This window comes from Periplaneta americana, chromosome 17, assembly GCF_040183065.1.
Source record: "Periplaneta americana isolate PAMFEO1 chromosome 17, P.americana_PAMFEO1_priV1, whole genome shotgun sequence".
Classification (NCBI taxonomy): domain Eukaryota; kingdom Metazoa; phylum Arthropoda; class Insecta; order Blattodea; family Blattidae; genus Periplaneta; species Periplaneta americana.
Genome location: NC_091133.1, coordinates 135,601,590 through 135,608,125, shown reverse-complemented (window position 1 = coordinate 135,608,125; position 6,536 = coordinate 135,601,590). Strand labels below are relative to the sequence as shown.

The 6,536-nt window shown below is 36.2% G+C and overlaps 1 non-coding gene across 1 annotated transcript; it reads left to right on the top strand.

Annotated features, from left to right (window-relative positions):
- The first annotated feature begins 1,411 nt into the window (after positions 1–1,411).
- On the top strand, positions 1,412–1,483 carry TRNAC-GCA (transfer RNA cysteine (anticodon GCA)). The gene has a single exon. It is a non-coding gene; the product is annotated as a tRNA-Cys (tRNA).
- Positions 1,484–6,536: the final 5,053 nt, after the last annotated feature.

Here is a 6,536-nt window from a genome sequence, read left to right as displayed (position 1 = left end):
TCCACTTAGGGGCGCTCATTACATATTAATTTACTACGACAATAGGCCTAAAACTACCAACTTTCTACTTGCCAAGTTGCTACAAGTTAGCATTCACACGCGGGAAGTGGTGGAGTCAAGTTGGTCACGTGACGGGAAAGTGGACACAAAAGTTGACGGGTCGTCAACTCAAATTCTGCTTGACCGCCAAGTCACAACTTGACTGTCTCGACCATATCACAAAGGGAAAGTTGAAGGAAAGTCTACTTGCTCCAAGCACTTGATTCCTGTAAACTATCCCCGTGTGAATTAGCCTTTATTCGTGAAGTATTGAGCATTCTACTACGGGATTGTTCCAAGGTTTAAAAGAACATTTGAGAGACTGGAATTCTTTATTTCATGTTTCAAACTCGACTTGACGCATTCTAGAGTGTGAGCTTGGAAAAGACGCGGAGCCAACAGAAAACGAGAGAAAGTACTTGGAAGAGAATTCACAGAGGAATTAGCAGAGCAACAAACACAGTTCTAGCAGTTCCATGTCATTACTGCGTCTTGCCACGAGAGTTGCATCCTTCCCAATTTATCTTAGCCCCCTCTGCTCTTTGCCGACATTTCATATTAGTTTACTTGATTCTCAGCTGGTTTCTTTTGACTGTCTCACACATCTATCTTTTCAATCTCTCTCATTTCTTTCTTGTTATTTCTTTCCTTCTTACTTTACGCCCTTTTTTGTTCGTCGTTTCTGTCATGTATACTTTCGAAGCACAAGAGGAATTATTATGATACTGCAAATAGAGTTCGTGATATCCGCGGAAGCAACGCGTGATGATAACCAAATATAATACCTGGCTTTTAATAATAGACTAAACTTATTTATTTACTCATTCACTCATTTTATTTTGTTTTTGTTCATTCATTCATTCATTCATTCATTCATTCAATTTTTAACATAACGTTATATACAAGTATCCCGATAGAGCGAAACTCGTGTTCGGAGACAGTTCCATTTTGGTAAAATAACACGACTATTAATTCAGGAGTATATCTATACCGTGCCGTAGGACTGAAGCCGGATGGTCTATGGCGAGTCCTTGGTATCAACCCCTTTGATTAGATTACCCCCCTTTGATTTGATTTCTTGGTTGGGTTTTTCCGAGGTTTTCCCCAAACCAAAAGGCAAATGCCGGGTAATATTTTGGCGAATCCTCGGACCTCACTTCATCTCACTACATCTCACGATGAAAGAGTAATGGAACGGAGAAAAATTCTCTCTGGCGCCGGGATTTGAACCCGGGTTTTCAGCTCTACGTGCTGATGCTTTATCCACTAAGCCATACCGGATACAACCCCGGCGTCGGACAGAATCGTCTCAGATTAAGCTCCAACTCTTGGGTTCCCTCTAGTGGCCGCCCTCTGCACTACGTCATAGATGTCCGGTGTGGCTTAGTGGATAAAGCATCAGCACGCAGAGCTGAAAACCCGGGTTCAAATCCCGGCGCCGGAGAGAATTTTTCTCCGTTCCATTACTCTTTCATCGTATGATGACGCAGAATATCTGCATGGAAATATCATATGTACTTCGGTACATTAAAATAATATATCACTACATCTCGCCAAAATATTGTAAAAAATTGCATAAAATTGTAGAAAATTACTAAATTGTAAAACTATAAAAATTTGTAAAAATTGTAATTGTAATATTGTAAAATTTTAACTTGTTCCACATCTTAAAGCTTCATTGCTCATGTAAGATCTATGGAATAAAATGAATGAATGAATGAATGTGAGTCAAGGGTCCCTTTTAAAATCTGGTGAAAGCTATGGACCCTCTCTCTAGAAAAATATAAAAAAGTTATAAAAATGTTTACATACACTTCTGCTTTTCAAGTTAAAATAATACAGTGAATATACATGATAATTTTTATGTGACTTCACGAATCCCCTGAAGCCCATCCATGAATCTGCAAGGAGTCCATAAACCCCGGGTTAAGAACCAGCGACTGAGTGACCGCCACTGAACTCCTCTTGTCTCATATTACGAGCAACAACTGCCCAGTGCTCACCCACCTAGCCCAGAGCCAGCCTGATTCCTGCCCACCTAACCATCTATGCTCTGTACGCATTTCTGGATTCATCCATACCTTCTACATGCCCTACCTATCTCAAACGTGTGGATTTAATATTCCTAATTATGTTAGGTGGAGAATACAATGCATGCATTTCTGTGTTGTGTAACTTTCTCCATTCTCATATAACTTCATCCTTCTTAGCCCAAATATTTTCCCAAGCACCTTATTCAAAACCTCTATTCTCTCTCCAAGCTGCACAGAACAACCGGTAATATAACTGTTTCACTGAATTAAGTAATTTCCTACAGAAGACGGAAATTTTCACCTGACTAAAAATGCATTATTTTAATTTCTTTTATTGCTCTAACAAGCAAACGTTCTGATGAGGGTAGATAAAAAAAAAATTGAATTTTTTTCTTCCACCATGTTAATAATGTCAAAAGAAGTATTTATACAAATTTTGACCACTCGACCGCAATTACGAGGGTCGTAAAAAATAAGTTCGCCAGTGGCCATTAACAACAAAAAAAAAAACAATTTCATTGGACAAATTTATTGGAACAGACACAGCAATTTTTTTAGCTATTTTTAAATATATTTTCCATCGGAATTGAGACATTTCTCATATCATGGGATCGACAGAGAGAGGTGCAGACGCAGTCAAACGCTGGTTCCGATCTGAGGCGGCTGACTACTACGATACAAAAATTGATCCCATGGTATGACAAATGTCTCAATTCCAGTGGGGGATATGTTGACAAATAGTGCAACAATTGTTGTATCTGTTTCAATAAATATTTCCATGCAATTGTGTTTTTTTCTATAAACAGCTCCAGGGAAAATCACTTTCTGGACGGCCTCGTAATTGCGGTCGAGTGGCTAAAATTTGTACAAGCACTTATTTTGACATTATTAACATGATGAAAGAAAACATTTAACTTTCTTATCTGCCCCCATCAGAATGTTTGCTTGTCAGCTGAAAATTGAGAAGAGTTTTGCAATATCGCCTGCAGTTTTGGTGAAATAATTCTGGTAGACAGACTATTAATACGCGCAGTGGTGGTCACGGCAACACACAGTCCAGACTCACGGTATGTTGCAGGGATGAAGAAGGTGGCATTTGATAAAAGTCTGCATTATCTTAAAGCCCATCCACAATGAAAATTAAACATAACGTAAGCCTTAATTTAAGAATGTAAACGTAAAACAAAAAGTCGTACCATTATTCCCGGTGGAAACATAAACCATAAACATAACCGCAGAGGTAGGCCTACTTGGTAACCATGGAAACATAACATCATTTCCTAATATTCTGTCGTATACTTCAGCTCTCCACGATTGTGTTCTGTTTCCAAATCACGTAAGCATAAGCATAAAAGTTTGTAGTTTGCAGACTTTCATGTTAACATCTAACGGTAATGTTAATGTCAGTGTTTATGTGAATCATTGTGAATGATCCCATTGGGTAGCCTGGCCTCAAACTTCTGTGTTTATGTTACGTTTATGATTAATTTTCATTGTGAATGGACATTCAGAGTTGCACTAGCACATTCGCCTTCGTGAGGTACAGTTCTTTGCAGCTCTCTGTAGTTCCTGTACCACTTCGAGAATCTTCTTTCCTTTTTTTTTAGCTACATGCTTAACGTAATTGTATTGAAATGACGGAGTTATTTAAATGTCGCGTGAACAGGAGAGAAAAAATATTCTGCGAAATGCTTACAATTATATTTTATGTAGACTATATACGAGTAGAAGATTAGCCCTACTTATTTTGCAGTAGAAGATCTTACATAGCAGGGACTGTGGCGCATTCGTTATCATCAAGTGATGTTTTGCCTCAATTAGAAAGTTTTCGGGCAATACATTTTAAGAGTCGAGAAGATCTACATGCTCCACTTGAATTAATATGCTTACATTTTACCTTTTATTTCGAAACGTTTTTCTTCACCCGACTGGACGAAGACTATACAATTCAGTATTGAAAAATAATCCAGACCTAACCAATTTACACATTCTTAAGTTTAAAAATAAAGTGAAAATGTTTGTATGATATTTGATAAATTTCATTATTATTTTAAGTGTTACTAGCATTATATGTTACTAATATTTATTGTATTTATCTGATGCATGTACCCTATAAGATAAAACATTGTAATACATATAAATAGATCATTTTCTTAATTAATAACAGTGTATATCTCCAATAAATGATTCCTTAGCATCGCCACAGATACACTTGATTGTACTTGTCACTATATCTTGTCATTAGAAAGTTATTGAAATTATATTTTCCCCGCCATTCATAAAATATTTTGATATGATACCTCTTGCACAAAAGGAGGGATCTATAACTGAAACTCGATTAATATATTTCAGTATTATTTATATTTATCCTGGTAATAATGAACAGTTTGACTCGTAGACATTTTGTTTTTTCAGCATTAACTTCCCATGATTTTACGAGAACATTCGAAGAGAACGGCAGTTACGTAGACTTTCAGCTCCCCACTACTACCATTAATGCACAACACAATGTCAATACGGCGGTTGCTGTCGTCTGCGATACAATGAACTTTTCTGTTGATTTTCGAGTTTGGCATTTTTTTCCGGTTATTATATGCTTATTTAAGTTGTGTTAACTCTCACTAGTGGTTTTATATTTTATTTTAATCCGTCTTAGTATTTATTTGATTATTGTAAATATATTTTTTATCACTATTATTATTATTATTATTATTATTATTATTATTAATGGATTATTTTGTATTACAATCTTTGTATCATTTCTATCACGATTATATTATTATTATTATTATTATTATTATTATTATTATTGTTGCTATTATTTATATCATCAGCATTATTATTTGATCTCTGTAAAATTTATGTCGACTACTGGACTGTACCCGAGCACGAGCATTATGCTCATTTCGGGTATCTATTCATATGTATTCAATTCAAATGTAAATTGTAAATAAATTTGAAAATTTGAAATTTGAATTTGAGATAATTAAACGTTCACACGGGTGTTTCGTCCCTTACAGCTTCACCCTTTTACAGTAGACGAGCTGGAGGGGGAGAAGTTAGGACAGAATTATGAGAAGGGGGAAGTACCATGTCCTTGTCGAGAGTTGAACCCAGTTGATGTAGCTGCTGCCCAACTCTTTACAAATCGAGCATTGTGGTAATGTTGAATGAGTGTTGATAGATTGATTGAAGGCGAGAGAGCCAAGATAATGAAAGTAGTTGTGATTTATCAAGACAGGAGCTTCATATTAAAGCGGCATATACAAGGGGTGAGCACACTGGGGTTAGTTGTGGGCTTATAAGGGGGGTAGCAGGGTCATTAATCAAGGCGGCGTGTGATTCACATTGTCAGAAGCTGGCTGGAGTCGCAAGGTATTGATTGGGAATAATGTGGGTGGCGCGTGTGCAACTTGTTGGAGACCATGTGACGGAATGCCACACTCACTCTTTTCTAATCTTCCTTTAAAGATTTCTTTCCAATGTGCAGTGCTGGAATGACACCCCCGCATCGGGGATGCAGGATTTCAGTCACACCAGCGGAAATAATTGACATTGAAGTCTCGAGACTACTCCAACTAGCTCACACAACAAAGCCTTGCTTTAATTGCTGAGGCCCAATTGTATAAAACTCCCTGACTAAAGATCAACTTTGATCGAAGATCGAAAAGTGAACCGAGTTCAGACACTTCTTCTATTGTATAAAACTTTCCTGCGATCAAATTACCTTGGTTCAAATGCAATCTAAGTTCACGTGAAAAGGATTTGGCAACATCGCATAAACAGGTGATGCGCGGACAGGTTTGTTCAGTGTTGCCAATCCAGCGACTTTAACTCTTTTTCAATAACAATTTCTTTTAACTTTTATATTGCTTAAATAGGAATTTAGCGACCTTTTTAGCACCCCATAGTGACAAAATTTAATCTTTCTTTGTCGATAATGAGAAATCTAGCGACTTTACAACTACTTTTTGGCGATTTTCCGTACACTCTGTTGGAGACACTGATTTTTTGTGCAATGTAAATAATGGCGGACAATAAGAAGAAGGTTGGCTGTTCTCCGAGTTGTTATCATGTTATGGTATTTGATACTGCTAAACATAATAAAGCTTTATAAAACGACAATTTTCGTTTAGTAATACAGTTAATTGAAAATTTATGAATGTACCTATCATATCCGTTAATAATTAATGGTTGTTATAAACATAATATAATTATAGGTTATGTTATTTGATACTGCTGAACACGATAGAGTCTTATAAAATATAAGAATGTTTGTGTATTAAGGCAAGAAATTGAAAGAAATATATATAAATGTACCTATCATATCTATTAATATTAATAATAATGGATATTTTATTTGCACAATCTGTCACTCGTATATTTCAAACAGAAAAGAAATAACTGAACTTGGATCATCTAACTTAATCGGAGAAATTTCTTCAGTCAAAGTTGACTTTAGTT